This window comes from Petaurus breviceps, unplaced genomic scaffold (genome assembly GCF_028583685.1).
Source record: "Petaurus breviceps papuanus isolate PSGF00001 unplaced genomic scaffold, PetGlider_PUasm1.0 77, whole genome shotgun sequence".
Taxonomy (NCBI): domain Eukaryota; kingdom Metazoa; phylum Chordata; class Mammalia; order Diprotodontia; family Petauridae; genus Petaurus; species Petaurus breviceps.
Window position 1 is genome coordinate 4,309,855 of NW_027186492.1, and position 17,968 is coordinate 4,327,822.

Consider the following 17,968-nt stretch of genomic DNA (forward strand, 5'->3'; position numbering starts at 1 on the left):
GGGGGGGGGGGTTGGAGTCACGTGACAACAGCAGACCAGTCACAGACTGAGGAGGTGGCATCGCATTCCTGGAGCCCCAGGGTTCGATGTATATTGGGGTGCGAAATGTTTAGTTGCAGTTCAAGCCAATTGGCGTGGCCCGAGGGCTTGGTTGGAGGCTTGTGTATCGCCTGCGTGCCCTGGGGGAGCTTATACCAAGCAGATGGGGAGAGGACTCATTGCGATCACGCATGGTTAGGTCTCCCATAAAATGGCTGCTCGGGAAGCCAGGGAGGCTGGGGCGTTCTGGGGTCACGTGAAGAGGCTGGCAGCGCGTGCTGCGGGCGAGGGGTGGGGGTGGGGCCGAAAGGGCCTGTAGATCACGTGGCCTGGTCTCCACCACAGGAGGGCGGCCTTAGCCAGGTGGTTGTTTTAGCTCTTTGGCTGACTGAGGTGGGGGAAGAAAGAAGATATGCGTAGGAAGCATGGTGTAGAGGGTAAAGCCAACTGGGTTTGGATTTAAAAGCCCGTCTCAGATACTTAAGAACTGTGTGATTCTGGTCAGTCAATATTTCTGAGCCTTACTTTCCCCATCTGTGAAATGGCGATGATAATCGATCTCACAGGGCTGTGCTTGAGAGGTTCAAATGAGGTAAGGTTTGCTTTGCAAACCTTAAAACTTATATATAAACGTGAGCCATTATTAACCGTTCGTTAGTAGCCACTGCTTTCCATAAGCCGTAAATAAGGGAGGAATAAATCTTATTCATGCCAAAAATAAAAATGTGGCAGTTGGCTTATTGTAAATAATATTACGGGAAACCAGCCATCGGACCATTCCCTCCCATTGCCTTTCCAAAAAATGCCTCTCTCTTCCACCTCCTCTCCAAAACAAACAAATGTGTCGGAATTTACTCTTTTAAGCTATTCCTTCTCTGCTTGATGTTCTCTTCCTTTCGTTTCTTCTCCTTTGAGATTTGGTAAAGAGCCCAGTAGGAGGTAATTGTTACACTAACCGGGCCATTGCTTCCTGAAAGGAACAGTAAATTATGATGGTTTCTACTACCTTTTTACTCCAATTGAAGCTCTTGGCCCACCTGCTCCCTTCAAAGAACCACCCACGTAGTTCTTGTCACACATAGGTGAAACTGAACTTAACAGAAAGGGAAATGATTGGTGATGGAGCCAGATATTGATTATGTTATCATGAGGCTTTAAAGAAAGCTCTGCTAGACTTGGAGTCAGGAAGATATGAGTTTTCATTCTTCCACAGACACTTAGTAGCTGTTGTGATCGGGGCCAATCGGGACCTCTTTCCTCATCTGTAAATTGGGAATAATAACAGCACCTACCTGTAATGGTTGTTATAAGGATCAATTGAGATAACATGTAAAACACTTTAAGAAATGCTAAATATTTAAAGTGTTCCTGAAAGAAACATGAAGCTCTTTGTAGACAATTTGGAAATCCACAGATTTTGGCAGTGTGTCAGGTGCCTTTGGAAATATGAAGTTCAAAGAGGGATCTTGCTTTTAATTATTGATTATAAGCTCCCATAGTAAACTAGATACTCTCTTGAAAAATTTTGTAAAATGCATTTCAGATTTTAATGTACTATGTAAAGTAACAAGTTATGTAGTTATTGAACATTTATTAGTGACTCAGTCTTCAAAGAATGCAAATAATCTTTAAGTTTATGTTAAGAAAAACTGATGAGAATTGTGTGAAGTTTTTTAGTCTTTAGTTTTTGAGATTGACAGAGTAATGAACCTATTTATTGCAACGGTTTGAATAAACTTCCTAAGCAAATGAGATTTGAATTTTCAGTTTAATTCCTATTAATCGTGTGGCTGCCTGGCTTTTCTATTAGACACAAATCTTTCACGAAGATTGTGTAGAGGAGTTTGTTGTCTTATGAGACCACTAAGTGGTTTATTGTATAAAGCACTGACCTTGGAGTTAGGAACACCTGAGTTCAAATTCTGCTTCAGATGAAATACTTGTAAAAGGTGCTTTCTGGCACTGTACCTGGCACACAGTAGGTGCTATATAAATTTTTGTTCCTTTCTTTTTCCTCTCCCTTTCAGATGCTAGTTGTGTGACCCTGAGCAAGTCACATAATCTTACTCAGGTTCAATTTCATCCTCTGTAAAATGAGGCTAGTGTCTATCTCACAGGGTTGCTTAGAAGAATCAAATAAGATAATATATGTAAAGTGCTTTGCAAACCTTGCAGTGACATATAAATGTTAGTTATTACTATTTGCATATTTGCTTTCTTTCAGCCAAAGACAAGGTATAAAATAAATCCGCCGTATTGGCCAGACTCTTAAGGAATCTCAACATTGGCTAGACTCTTAAGGAATATGAACACTTTTATGGAAACAAGATGTATCTTATCTACAGATAGAAAGACTGTGGGAGGGATCTAGGGTTCCAAGTAATCTGGAGTGATTGGAGGAGGGATCTAAAGAGGATCTTGATGGGAATGGCCAGTAGTCTGGGGTAACTGGGGCAGGGATGAAGGGTGGAGGGTGGTATGTCTTAGGAGGATCTCCATGGGAGTGGCTGGGGTGACTAGAGGTCAGAGACCTGGAACCAGGAGAATGGGGTTTAGATAGGGTGGGAAGTAGTCCGATTTGGAGATAACATAATGGAGGGCTGGGCTAAGTTAAGGGTAGCAGAGTATGGGGTATAACGATTATGAAAGTCTTAAAGGTGAATGCCAGATCAAGTGAGGAAATTCAAAGAGTTCAAGGTGGGGATTAATTGACAAATGGGACTCATATTCCTTTGGGGTAAGGAGAAAAGGTCTCTAGGTTTGGGCCCATCCCCAGTCACACCCAAACTAATTGCTCCCCAGTGTTTTTTTTAGTTATCCACATCTTTTCCATACTTGACTGCAACACTGTTATGTCTTAAATTAACAGATTCTGAAAGACCTCCTGCATTTAGTAGTGGTCTAAAAAGAGGCACTCCACATATCCAGGCAGAGGCTGAATCTTATTTTTTCCACCTTCACAGCTCTTGCATCTGACCCTTTCTCTCCACTCCCTCATTCAACTATTGCCTTAGTTCAGATCCTCATTCTTTCTCACAGCTTCCTCTTTGGTCTCTGCCTTAAATAAACTCTCCCTCCTCTAAATTTATCCTACTTACTACATAGGTCTGACCAGGCTACTTCATTACTTAGTCAACTTCAGGGGCATCTTATTGCTTATAGAATAAAGTGTAAACTTCTCTGTTTAGCTTTTACAATTTTATACAACTGATTTTAACGTGTCAGCCTCACTGAACATCACTCTCCCTCCTGCGTTCTGTGATCTAGCCAAATTAGCCTCCTGTTATTCCTCACACAGTTCCCTCCATCCCTCATCTTCCTTTAATAGAAAACTCTCGAACCATTTTCTACATGAAGCCTTTTTTTGTCCCTTCTCACTGCTAATGACTTCTCTTCCAAACTGCCTTGTATTTCCCTACAATTTTTATGTGTGTGTTCACTTTATATTTATGCTTTATATATTTATATGTGTATTTCTCTTCGATTGGAAGCTCCTTGATTAAAAAGGCAAAGATAAAAGGGGGAGGCATTATTCGTGGTAATCAAGGATGGCACAATTAACAGTATTGAGGTGAAAATTAGAAAAAGAAAAGTTAGCTTGGTAATAAGTTAATTGAGAAAGAAGACTGTTTAAACTGTGGGTAGAGGGTTTTGATTAATTTTGGGTCCTTTTGGATATGAGTATTAACAGAGTTCCCAGTATGGACATAGCTATAAGTGATGCATACACACACATACATATATGTATATATGTGCTCATACACATATATGTGACATTTTTAAGGTAGATGGTCTAAATAATTTGTAAGCAAGGTCCTTATCTGGACCCAGGGTAAGGATAATGATTGTTGTCTGTTATCTTTAACACAAAATGAGGCTTGTCCTGTATTTTTCTTGCCCTTTAGCAAGGGAATGGGATTGCACAGATGTATGAATTGTAATGGACAAAATCGATTGTTTAGAGTTAGATTACAAAATATCCCCAAGTATTAATTAAAGAGGGCCTGCCTTCTTATAATTTAATAATAATAATAATAACAATAGCTGAAATCTCCATTGTAAAGAGTTTCAAAAATATTATAAGACTTTCCCATGGTCCTGCAATGCACTTAGAATTGAGATTCAAACCCAGGTCACTTGACTTCAGGTCTAGAATTCCTGCTGTACCACCCTGCTATAGGACATGTTTTGTTTTGTACTATTTTGGATCAAATTGAAGTGTCCAAAATTTTTGACTGTACTTAAATTTCACTGGAACATATGTTCTTGGGAATACTGCTTTTTAAAGTTTTTGAATGGCATTTGTTACCTTATGAGAGTCCTTGAGCATACCTATTGTGGCTCCTCTTAGTTAAAGATCGCTGCTCTTACTTGACAGATGGGGTTTTCTGTCTAGGTATTTGATCTTTTGGTTTACTTTGTGATAGCAGCAATGTTCTGGCTGGCTATTAAAGAAAAAAGTTGCTAGAAGGGATGAGGAGAAGAATTAGAGGAAGCACATCAAATTCACATAGGTAATAAATATTTGTTCAGTGAATTAATGTATTTTTCGAATGTTACCTATGAATGTCTAAACATATAAAAATATTTCTCTGTTACTTGATACCTAGTTGATAAAAAAGATATAAATGTATTTTTTTTTAAGTTGTTGAAAGGAAATGGGAAAAGACTTCTTTGTTTTTTGTAAAAGCAAGTAACCTTTTCATGGATAGAGATGGAAGAGGAAGGATAGGAGAAACATTTATTTTATTGCATTATAAACAAAAGACAATTAATTTCCTAGCTAGGTAATGAAAACACCATTTTATGGGCCTTTAGCTGATGTCTAGAACTATTTTTATTATGATGAATTCTTCATATTAATGGCATTAGTTGTGATAGGATTTGGTCTGTATAGAATTTCATTTTTAAGTAATAATGATTTTTTTTGTTCACAGAGATATATACTAGGAGTGTTTTAATATGAGGAATTTGTAATTCTTATTCTTAGGAGGAATGCTTTTATAATAGTTTTCACTTGCCTACTCTCCCACCCACCTGCTCTGTATAGTCAGAATTTATATTTTAACACTAGATTTATGCTTTCAGATTCTTTGCTTCAGAAGAGAATTGGCAATGACAGTAATGCCAGTAATATCTGCAGTACTTGTACCTTAAATATACTATTGATCTTGCTAGGGATCAATGTCAATTATAAAAATGGAAGTATTATCTATATGACCAAATTAAGGCTTATTCATTTAATAAGCATTTATTGAGTACCTGCCATATCTGAATCCTGTCTGAGGTGCAGTGGAAGACATGCATAAAAGTATATTGACCCTACTCTTAAGAAGCAGTTTAGTAGAAAAAGTTGAACATTTATTTAAAAAATATCAGCAGTAGTCTAAAATGTTATAGTTGAAACAGAAGATAAGTATCTGGTGAATGTGACATGAAGGAGTGATCAGAGTTGAGTATAATCAGTCATATCTTATAGCAGTTTTTGACAGTCATATTCAGTTTGCATTTCTTATTGTCATTGAGAAGACACCATTGGAGCACATTGGTTGTTTCATTTGTCCCTTACTCTCACCATGTTACCAGCCTTTCTCATTTTTTAATAATTTATTTCCACAATATTTATTACTCTGGTTCTCCTTTGTAGTTCCTTATTCATCATGTGTTATAACCTCTTCATAATCATCACCCATACAAAAAGAAACTACAAAGGCTCTTGATTTAGATAGATAGCACTTATATATTAAGGAAAGCTCTTTTTATTCCTATGCTAGGAATGAGTGTTGGAACTTGTCAAAAGCTTTTATGAACCTATTGATATAATCATGTGATTTTTGTTGTTTTGTTATTAATATTATCAAATATGTTTATTGTTTTTCTAATATTGAACCAGCCCTGCATTTTCAGTTTAAATCCAGCCTTGTTCTAGTATATAATCATTGTGATATGTTGCAGTAGTCACCTTACTAATACTTAAAAAAAATTTTTGTATCAGTATTCATTAGGGTTACTAGCCTACAGTTTTCTTTCTCTGTCTTGACTCTTCCAATGGTTTAGGTATCAAGACCATATTTGTATCATAGGAGGAATTTGGTGAGACCTCTTATTTTATTTTATTTTTCAAAAAGTTTTATGTATTCTTGGAATTGTTCTTTTTAAAAAATATTTTTTATTTATTTTATTAAATATTTGCCAATTACATGTAAAAATTTTAACATTCATTTTTTAAAAATTTGAGTTACAAGTTCTTTCCTTCCCCCCTCCTTGAGAAGTCAAGCAATATGATATTGATTTTACATGTGAAATCACATAAAACATTTTCATATTCACTATGGTGCAAAAGAAAGCACACATGAACAAAAGAAAAATGAAGAAGTTTTAAAAAAGTTTGCTTCAGTTAGTATTCAGAGTTCATTTGTTCTTTCTCTGGAGGTGGATAGCATTTTTCATCATGGGTTCTTTGAAATTGTCTTGGGTCCCTGTCTTGATCAGAGTAGATGATTCTTTCACAGTTGATCATGGTTACGATATTGTTGTTACTATGTACAATGTTCTTCTGATTCTGCTTACTTCACTTTGCATGAGTACATGTAAATCTTCCCAGGTTTCTCTGAAACCATCTTGCTCATTGTTTCTTATAACAGTAGTATTCCATCACAATTACATACCACAACTTATGTAGCTAGTCCCCAATTGATGGGCATCTCAATTTCTGTTTCCTTGCCACCACAAAAAGAGATGCTGTAAATATTTTTGTGCAGATAGGTCCTTTCCCCTTTTCTTTGATCTTTTTGGGATATAAACCTAGTGGTGGTATTACTGGGTCAAAGAGTATGCACTGTTGTATAGCTAAATTATTCCAAATTCCCAAATTATTCTCCAGAAGGAGTTAATTGTTCTTTAAATGTTTGATAGAATTCATTTGTAAATCTATCTGGTCCTGTTCCCAGTCCTCCTTCCCCTTTGGGAGTTCATGTATGCTTTATTCAGTTACTTTTTCTAACAGAGGATTACTTAAGTCCTCTGGGCAGCAAGGTGGTTCAGTGGTGTTAGGTCTGGAATAAGAAAGACCTAAGTTCAGTTTCAGGCTCAGACACTTAAAAACTATGTGACTCTGGGCAAATAACTTAACATGTGGTTGCCTTAGTTTCCTCAGCTGTAATAAAGGGATAATAATATCCACCTCCCAGAGTTATTTTGAGGATCAAATGTGATATGACAAGCACTAGGCATAATGCCTGTCGCATTATAGGTGTTTAATAAATTCTTGTCCCTTTTCTTCTGTTTCCTCTTGTATTAATCTGGGGAATTTATATTTTTGTAAATATTTATCCATTTAATTTAGATTGTCAGTTTTATTGGCATGTTCTTAGGTAAAATAGTTGCTAGTAATTTCTTTTATTCTTCATTGGTTGTAAATTTCCTTTTTTTTGTTCCAGTTTTGATACTGGGAATTTAGTTTTCTTTTTAATCAAATTAGCTAATAACTATTTTTTTTAAAACAGCTCCTAATGTTATTTAATCAAATGATTTTTTTGCTTTTGATTTTGTTAACCTTTTCACTGATTTTCAGGATTTCTATTTTACTCTTTAGTTGGGAATTTTTAATTTGTTGCTTTTCTAGTATTTCTAGTTGCATGCCTAATTTATTGATTTGTTTTTTCTCCCTTTTATTGATGAAAGTGTTTAGAGATATAAATTTCTGACTAAGAACTTACTTGACTTCATTTTAAAAATTTTGGTATGCTATTTTATTTCTGTCATATTTTTTGAAATTATTGGTTGTTTCTATGATTTGTTCTTTGACTTACTCATTTTTTAGGCTTAGGTTACTTAGCACCTAATTAATTTGTTAACCTTTGCTTTAAAAAAAAAAATCAAATGCTTTATTAACTTCTAGTTTACATCATTCATTTCTGAAAGATTTTGAGTTACAAATTTTCTCCCTGTTTTTCCCCTACCCACCACCCCAAAATAGTGATCCCACTGGATATCCCCTCCTCCAATCTGCTCTCTCCCATATGTTCTCCCATACCCCTTCCAACTTTCCAGTAGGGCATGGTGGATCTCTATGCCCCAGTGCCTGTATATTTTATTTCCCAGTTACATGTAAAATAAGGCTGATAATAATATATATGTTTTAAACATTTGATTTTAAAACTTTGAATTCCAGATTCATTCCCTTCCTCCCTTGTCACCCACCCTTACTGGGAAGATAAGCAATTCAATATAGGTTGTACATGTGTAGCTATGCAAAACATTCCCATAGTGGATATATTGTAAAAGACTGACTATATTTCCCTCCCTCCTATCCCACCTCCCACTTGTTCTATTCTTTTTTGCTTTTTTGTTTGGAGGGCAATTGGGGATAAGTGACTTGTCCAAGGTCACACGGCTAGGGGTGTGTGTGTGTGTGTGTGTGTGTGTGTGTGTGTGTGTGTGTGTGTTAAGTGTCTGAGGCTGGATCTGAACCCAGGTCCTTCTGACTCCAGACCCGGTGCTCTATTCACTACACTTGTTCTATTCTCTACTTTGATCCTGTCCCTTTTTTTTTCTTTTTCAAATGCTTTATTAACTTCTGATTTACATCATTCATTTTTGCCAGATTTTGAGTTATAAATTTTCTCCCTGTTTTTCCCCTACCCACCGCCCCAAAATAGCAGTCCCACAGAATATTCCCTCCTCCAATCTGCTCCCTCCCATATTTTCTCTCATACCCCTTTCAACTTGTCCAGTGTATCTCTATGCCCCAGTGCCTGTATATCTTATTTCCCAATTACATGTAAAATAGTATTAATGATAGTATATATATATTTGAATATTTGATTTTAAAACTTTGAATTCCAGATTCATTCCCTTCCTCCCTTGTCACCCACCCTTACTGGGAAGATACGAAGTTCAGTATAGGTTGTATATGTGTGGCTAATGCAAAACAGTAACATAGGAGATATATTGTAAAAGACTGACTATATTTCCCTCCCTCCTATCCCACCTCCCACTTGTTCTATTCTCTACTTTGATCCCATCCCTTTTCAAAAGTGGGTGCTTCCAACTTCCCTCCCCGCCACCTGCCCTCCCTTCCATCATCTCCCCTCCCTTCCATCATCTCCCCTTCTCATCCCCTTCCCCCCTACTCTCCTGGAGGTTGAGATACCCTATTTAGTGTGTATTACATTCCCTCCCCAAGCCAAATTCAGTGGGAATAAGGTTGACCCATTCCCTTTTGCCTTCCTAATCTTCCCCTTCATTGTAACCATTTTCCCTTACCTCTTCTATATGAGATAGTTTACCCCATTCTGTCTCTCCCCTTCTCCTCTCATTTTATTCTTCTCTCACCTCCTAACTTCACCTTTTAAGTATCATCCCTTCCTGTTAAATTGGTCCTGTGTCCTCTATCTATGTATACCTGTAAACATATATACACACATTCACATATGTATTCATATGCCCATATACCCTCCTATATAGACATATGTATGTGTGTGTGACACACACATACATATACACACACATTTTTATTCCCTTCAATTATTCTCATACTGAGAAAAGTTTCATAAGATACAATTATTGTTTTTCCATGTAAGAATGTAAATAGATCAACTTTGATAAGTTCATTATGATTTCTTTTCTCTGTTTACCTTCTCATGCTTCTCTTGCTTCTTGTATCTGAATGTCAAATTTTCTATTCAACTCTGGTTTTTTCATCAAGAATGCTTGAAAGTCTTCTATTCCATTGGATGACCATATTCCCCCTGAAACATGATACTCAGTTTTGCTGAGTAGGTGATTCTTGGTTTTAATCCCAGCTTCTTTGCCCTCTGGAATATCATATTCCGAATCCTTCGATCTCTCATTGTAGAAGCTGCCAGATCCTAGGTTATCCTGATTGTGTTTCCACAATATTCAATTGTTTCTTCCTGACTGCTTCTAATATTTTCTCTATGATCTGGGAATTCTGGAACCTGGCTATAATATTCCTAGGAGTTTTCTTTTGGGGATCTTTTTCAGGTGATTAGTGGATTCTTTCAATCTCTATTTTGTCCACTGGTTCTAAAACTTCAGGGCAGTTTTCCTTGAGAATTTCTTGAAGGATGATTTCTAGCTCCTTTTTTTTGATCATGGCTATTTCAGGCAGTCCAATAATTTTTAAATTATCTCTCCTGGATCTGTTTTCTAGGTCAGTGGTTTTCCCAATGAGATATTTCACATTGCCTTCTATTTTTTCATTTGTTTGGATCTGTTTAACATCATCTTGATTTCTCATAAAGTCACTAGCTTCCTTTTGCTCCAATCTAATTCTGAAGGAATGATTCTCTTCAGTGAGCTTTTGAGATTCTTTTTCCATCTGGCAAATTCAGCTTTTTAAGGCATTCTTCTCATTGGCTTTTTGAGCCTCTTTTGCCATTTGAGTTAGTCTATTTTTTAATGTGTTATTTTCTTCAGTCAGGTGTTGACTCTCATTTCATAATTTTCTTTCATCATTCTCATTTTTCTTCCCAGTTTTTCCTCCACTTCTCTTAATTGGTTTTCAAAATCCTTCTTAAGGCCCTCTATGGCCTATAGCCAGATTGTATTTTTCTTGGAAGCTTTTGGTGCAGGAGTTCTGACTTTGTTGTCTTCCTGCCATTTCATGCTTTGATCCTTTTTGTCCCCAAAAAAGGAATCTAAGGTTTGACTGCTGTGCTTGCTTTGCTTGCTCATGTTGCCACTCAGTTACTTGACTTTTGAGCTTTTTGCCACAGTAGGACTCTGCCATCAGACAGGGGAGCTTTGTCCTAAATGCTGGGGTTTTCTCAGCTGCTGAAGGTATTAGTTGGGTGCCCTCTCTGAAGCTTCCACATGCTCTGGCAAGCTAGTCACACACCCCAGGACCTGTACCCTAGACCGCAATCCAGATCCAAGCAGGTCAGAGCAAGAGAGATTACCCCTCAGACTGTTTGCTTTGTCCCCCTACGATGTGCACGTGGTGCTTCAATGGCTTCTCACCCCGGGGGCCAAGACAGACCACACTCCCAACTGTTGGATCCCAAGGTCCACACTGCGCTGACCTCTCACTTTGTCCTAAGCATCTATATTTTGACAATTCTGGAAATTGCCATAGCTGCTGGTGACCTGAAGTCCCTCCAGCTGGGGCTGGTCAGGCCCCCCTGGGGCTAAAATAGGCTTGCATAGGCCGGAGTCCGGGTCAGTTCCCAGAGCGTTACGCTGGCTGATTCCTGCCGGCCTGCTGGGCTGTCCTCAGCAGGAGGTTATCTTTTCTGTGTTATTTTGTGGGTTCTGTCTTAACCTTTGCTTTTAAGACCCTTCATCAAATGTAATTTTTATTGCCTTATGGGCTGGAAAATCTTCATTTAATAATTCTCCTTTTATGCATTTTTGAAATTTTTATGACAAGACAGGGCTAATTTTTGTGAAGTGGGGTGGTCATGCACTGAAGAGAAATATAAATATTCCTTCCTATTTTTATTATAAGTAGTCTCCAGTGGGGGCTGGAGATATTTAATTTTCAATTTTTGTAAAAAATTTATTTCTACCTGATGTTATAGTTTTACTGTCACAACTTTTTTCTTTAAGAATTTAGATGCTGGGGGCGGCCAGGTGGCTCAGCGAGTAAGAGCACCAGCTCCAGTGTCGGGATGACCTCGGGATCAAATCTGGGCTCAGATACTTAGCACCACACCCAGAAATAACTGGCTGTGTAACCTTGAGCAAGTTACTTAACCCCAATTGCTTAAAAAAAAAAAGAATTTAGATGCTAGGGGAGGCTAGGTGGCTCAGTGAGTAGAGTACCAGCCTTGGAGTCAGGAGGACCTGAGTTCAAATGCTGCCTCAGACACTTCACACTTACTAGCCGTGTGACCTTGGGCAAGTTATTTGACCCCAGTTTCCCTCCAAAAAAACAAAAGCAAAAAGAATTTAGATGCTATGCTATTTAGTATATATAAACAGTATTGATATTGATCCATTTCTGAGGTACCTTTTAACAAATGTAGTTTCCTTGTTTATCTCTTTTAATTAGTTCTATTTTTGCTTTTGCTTTATTTGAAATTATGGTTGTTTTTTCTTATTTTTTTACTTTAGTTGAAGCATAATGGATTCTGCCACAGCTCCTTATTTTAACTTAATGTGTATCTTTCTGCTTCCAAATGTTTCTTGTAAACAACATAATATTGAAATCTAGCTTCCAATCTATTCTGCTATCCTCTCTTTTTATGAGTGAGTTCATCCCCTTCATATTCACAGTTCTAACTGTTAACTGTATATTTTCTTTTCATCTAATCTCTTATACTTTTCTTTCTCTTTCTTTCCTTTCCCCTTTAAGAGTTTGTTTTGTTTTTGACTAATTCCTCCTTTAATTTACCTTCCCTTTTATTTCCTCCCCTTTCCCATAACCCATTTTTCTTCTGTTTCTCTGCTGGATAAAATGTATTTCTGTAGAGTGTGTGTGTTTATATGTGTGTGTATGTGTGTGTGTGTATGTATATATGTAGTCTTCCTTCCTTTGCCTAGTTCAAATAAATGAGAATCAAATGTTTCTCATTCCCCGCCATCCTCACCTCCCTATTGTATAGACTTCTACTTGTGTCCCTTCCCCAATTATTTGAGATAATTTTTCCTTATTCTTCCTTGCCTCTCTCCTTCCCCCTGTGTGGATTTCTTTCCCTCTCCATTTCAATTTTTCTCTTAAAATCACAAAAACATTGCCTAAACACTTTGAGATATGTCTAATTAGATTCTCTCTGTGGTCTGTAATAATGCTAGAGTTTTGAGCAGCTACATATATCCTTTTCCCATATAAGAATGTAAACTGTTTATCTTTTTTTAGAACCTTATGTTTTGCTCAGTCATATTTACCTCTTTTTTTTTTCTTTTTGGAGGGCACTTGGGGTTAACTGACTTGCCCAAGGTCACATGGCTAGTATGTGTCTGAGGCCAGATTTGAACTCAGGTCCTCCTGACTCCAGGGCCTGTGCTCTACTCACTGCACCACCTAGCCACTCCTTATGTTTACCTCTTTATGATTCTATTGACTTCTCTGTTTGTTTGTTAGAGTTTTTACACTGTACTGGTTTTTTCATCAGGAATGCTTTGGAAGTCTTTTGTTTCATTAAAAGTTTATTTTCCCACCTTAGTATTATGATCAGTATTTTTTAGGTATGTTATTCTTAACTGTAAGCCTAGATCTTTTGCCTTCTTTACTATCATATTCTAAGCTCTTTATTCATTTTTGTAGGTAACTAGAAGACACAGTGGATAGAAAGCTGGGCTTAGAAGCAAGGAAGACCTGAGTTCAGATGTGGCCTCAGACACTAATTGTGTGACTCAGGGTAAGTCACTTAACTTATGTCTACCTCAGTTTTCTCAATTGTAAAATGTAAAACTGTAAAATAGCATATACTTCAAAGCATAAAGATCAAATGCGTAATATTTGTAAAACACTTAGAATGCATAGCGTCTGGCACATAGGTGCTTAATAATTGCTTTTCCCTTCTTCTTTCCTTTTCCCTTTATAGTGGTGGCTGCCAAATTGTCTGTGTGATCCTGACTGTGACTGCTTGATACTTAAATTATTTCTTCTGACAGTTTTGACCTACCGGTTCTAGATTTTGGCTATATTTTTGGGAGTTTTCATTTTGGGGATTTTTTCAGGAGGTGACTGATGGATTCTGTTTCTTATTTGCTCTCTACTGAGAAATCTGCACATTTTTTTTTGTATGAATTCGTGAAATATGATGTCTGGATACTTTTTTTTTTTGGTCTTGGCATTTAAGTAGTCCAATCATTCTTAAATGATTTCTCTTCAGTCTGTTTTCTAGGTCAGTTGTTTTTGCTATGAGATACTTTGCATTTTCTTTTCTTTCTTTTTTTAGGCATTTATCTTTGTTTCAATATTTCTTGATATGTCAGGGAGTCATTAGGTTTCATTTTGTCAATTCTAATTTTTAGGAAGTTATTTTCTTGGTTAAGCTTTTATACCTCTTAAGTTGTTAATTATTTTTCCCTCTTTCTTTCATAGCTCTCATTTCTTCTCCCTTTTTCCCTCTACTACTCTAATTTTGTTTCTGAAATAATTTTTTAGCTCTTCAAATTAAAAAAAATCCCAACAACACTTGATTTAATTCTTCTAGGAATTCTGATTGGATGTATGCCCAAGTTGTGTTTTTCTTTGAGGCTTTGCTTGTAAATGTTTTGGAAACCTTCTGAATTTGTGTCTTGAGCTTCTTTGTCATCATAGTATTTTTTTTATAATATGTTTCTTTTCCCTCCCTCCCTCCCTCCTTTCCTTTCTTCCTTCCTTCTTTCCTTGTTAATTCTTCCAGCCTGCTTCTTGCTCCTTTCTTCAGTACTGAGTGTTACATTATTGTAGTATCTCAGGGACAGCTCTGGCTGGGGACCTGCAAGCTTTCAGTGTTCCCAAAGTGATGTGACCCTGGGCAAAATTGTCCTTATTTGCACCTGTTCTGAGTTCTGTAGATTCCTGCCCCCAGGTCTGGGTCTTTATACTTGTCTCAGCAAGTTACAGTAGAGTGCTGCTAGACTCAGTTATTGTCAGCTAGCCCCACTTGGAAGCTCAGGAGTTTCAAAATGACCAAACTGAAGGCTCCCTTTTGGTCTGGCATTCTTGCCCTGATTATTTCATTGCTAGCTTCAGCCTAGGCTGGAAGCTTGAACTGAGTCCCTGCTCTCCTCCTGGGATGAGAGCCACAGAAATGGTTCCTCTTTTTTTTTTTTTTTAATCTTTGAATGTTAAATTTATTTGCACCAAATGGAAGGGACTATATGACGATAGAGTACTAAGATTCTAATAGGGGAAGAGAATACAAGAGTCCCTTAAGAATCTTAATGTCTTCAAAGGGTATTGAGGGATTTAAACAAGGAAAACATGGGACACAACTGTGAATTGGTTATGTTCTTTTTTTTATTTAGTTTTTAAAATTTTAATTCATTTTTTGTTTTAAACATTCATTTCCATAAGATTTTGAGTTTTAAATTTTCTTCCCCTCCCTTTTTTCCTACCTCCCCAAGAGGACATGCAATCTGATATAGGCTCTACATATACATTCATATTAAACATATTTTCACATTAGTCATGATGTAAAGAAGAATTAGAACCAGTGTGAATAACCATGAGAAAGAAGAACAAAACAAAACAACAACAGCAAAAAAAGGGAGCAAATAGTATGCTTCATCTTCATTCAGACTGCAAAGTGCTTCCTCTGGAAGGTAATAGTGTTTTCCCTCATGAGTCTTTTGGAGTTGTCTTAGATCCTTGCATTGCTGAGAAGGGCTGAGTGTCATGGTCAGCCCTTGAATAATGTGGCTATTACTGTGTATGGTGTTCTGGTTTTGCTCACTTCACTCAGTATCAGTTTATATTAGTCTTCTCAGGTTTTTCTGAAGTCTGCCTGCTCATCATTTCTTAAAGCACAGTAGTATTCCCATTACATTCATATACTACAACCTGTTCAGCCATTCCCCTTTTGATGGACATCCCCTCATTTTCCAATTCTTTGCCACCACAAAACAAGTTGTTATAAATATTTTTGGACATGTGGGTCCTTTTCCCATTTTTATGATCTCTTTGGTATACAGAGCTAGAAGTGGTATTGTTGGGTCAAAGGTTATGCACAGTTTTATAGACCTTTGGGCGTAGTTCCAAATTGCTCTCCAGAATTGTTGGATCAGTTCACAATTCCATGAAGAGTGCATTAGTGTTCCAATTTTCCCACAACTTCTCCAACATTTATAATTTTCCTGTTGTGTCATGTTAGCCAATCTGATAGGTGTTTTGATTTGCGTTTTTCTAATCAGTAGTGCTTTAGAGGATTTAAGATATGGTTCCTCTTAAGGTCAGGTTTTTCCTCAGTTTGCTTTGGATTTGTGACCTAGCTTTGGGTTGTGAGCAACAGACTTGCCAGATGGCAGCTTTTCTTTCACCTTTCAGTACTTTATAGTTCAGTGGGATCTTTTCCTACTTTGGTGCTTTCTACTTGGTGCACAGTTTATATCCAAACTCTTTCAGTCCCTGGGTACCAGAATGCAGTGCTGGACTCCTTCTCATTGTCTGCAGACCTTTCTGTCCATCTCCCTGTACTGCTGAACTGGGTTGACAAAATGACTCACTGTGATCATTTTCTTGGATTTCCTGATCAGAATTTGGACTGGTGCATTTTCTAGATCTTTGTGGAAAAGGTGTATATGTATTTGGGGGCAGCGGAGCTGTATTTTTTTCTCTATTGTCTTGGCTCTGCCTCCAGTAATACCCATTTTTAATTCTTAGGAGACTAGTGTTCCATGAACTAATAACCATATAACAACACTGGTAGAATATTTATATTAAAAAGATGAGTCATTATTTTTGGGAGAAATTTGGACTCATTAAAGGAACTTCATTTCCCAAAGGCTGTTCAGGTCCCCTAGCCTCTTCCTGTTTAATTATAGGTTTTATTATTTTATTTTATCATTTTTATATATTTTATTTATATATTGTATTTATATTATATATAATATATATTATATATAATTATTATATAATTAATATAAATTGATGCTATATTCATTTTCAGTGTCTGTTCAGCATCTATACTGGATGAGCTGTATATAAGTTATATATCTGATTTCATGCTATAATCTGGACAAAAGACATTCTACATGAACTTTATACTTGTCTCAGCAAGTTGCAGTAGAGTGCTGCTGGACTCAGTCATTGTCAGCTAGCCCACTTGGAAGCTCAAGAGTTTCAAAGTGACCAAACTGAATTCTCATTTTAGGACTGGCATTCTTGCCCTGGTTATTTCATTGCTAGTTTTGGCCTAGGCTGGAAGCTTGAACTGAGTCCCTGCTCTCCTACTGGGATAAGAGCCACAGAGCTACTGTTTGAACTCTGTGAATGGTTGGATCAGATTGTTTAAAGTGTTTATTAATCTTGCACAGGAAGCTCTGAAGTTCTAGGGCTTGATGAAACCAATACAGTATCATTGGCAAACAGGAGAATTCAGAGGACCTCACCATAGGGAATCCCTCTTCTATTTGGATTTACACTATATCTACTCTATGACAGTGCCAGAAACCCTTGGGGAGCAAATGTCTTGTATGCCTTACTTGATATTATTGACAGGATAATTAAACAAGGGTATCTCTGTTTTATTTTTCAGGGAATCTTTCGTTATTTCAACATATCCATAGGAGAGTGATATCTTGTTGGGAGAAAGCTTCAAGGTAATATTTTGCTCTACTGAATTAAAAGCTTTTTACAGTCAACAAACAATAAGCACAGTGAGATTTTGCAGTCTATATCTTTGTCAATTGTATGATGATAAGTATGTAATCAGTTATGGACTATTACTTTTGAAAGTCGGCTTGTTCCTTACAATACTGTCATTAAAGTTGCCTTTGATATATACATGTTTTGTTAAAAAATTTTGTATTTACTAGAAAGTAGATTTAAGCATATATGTGTATATATGCTATGTGTGTGTCCACATATGTGTTAGTTTGTCAGTTACTGATGTTTTCCTCATTGCTCTTTGGAGATTATTAATGGGGCCTGAGATTTTTTCCTTACCTTAAGATATTTTGTGGACTGATCTCTTAACACCCTCACAGATGTGTTGCCTCCAACATTACTCTTTTTAAAAAAATTTTTTTATTCTGAACTTATAAACACTAAATAAAATGAGCATTTCTAGATACAAAGGAAACCAGATAATGAGGACTATAATGTGCACAAACCCATGAATCTTTATCATATGTAAATTGCTTTTCCTTTTCAGATTTATTACATGCAAATGTATTATGTTACTTTCAAGGCAGTCTTGCTCATCTCTGTTTCCTTCTGAACTTCCATTTGCTTCTGTGCATTTTAGAAGCTGAAATGTTTTGATTACTTTTTTGTCTTCTTTTTTTTTTTTAAGCAATCGGGGTTAAG

At 36.8% G+C, this 17,968-nt stretch overlaps 1 protein-coding gene across 5 annotated transcripts in view; it reads left to right on the plus strand.

Annotated features, from left to right (window-relative positions):
* MGA (MAX dimerization protein MGA) overlaps positions 1-17,968 on the plus strand; it is a 256,974-nt gene that overhangs the window by 669 nt on the left and 238,337 nt on the right. For 4 of the 5 annotated variants that reach the window (XM_069105789.1, XM_069105790.1, XM_069105788.1 and 1 more), the window contains exons 2-3: positions 13,274-13,367; positions 17,196-17,259. The gene's annotated coding sequence lies outside the window, so the exon portion shown is untranslated. Of the gene's footprint in view, positions 1-4,466; positions 4,554-13,273; positions 13,368-17,195; positions 17,260-17,968 lie in introns of all 5 variants that reach the window. The other variant, XM_069105793.1, reaches the window with a different exon arrangement.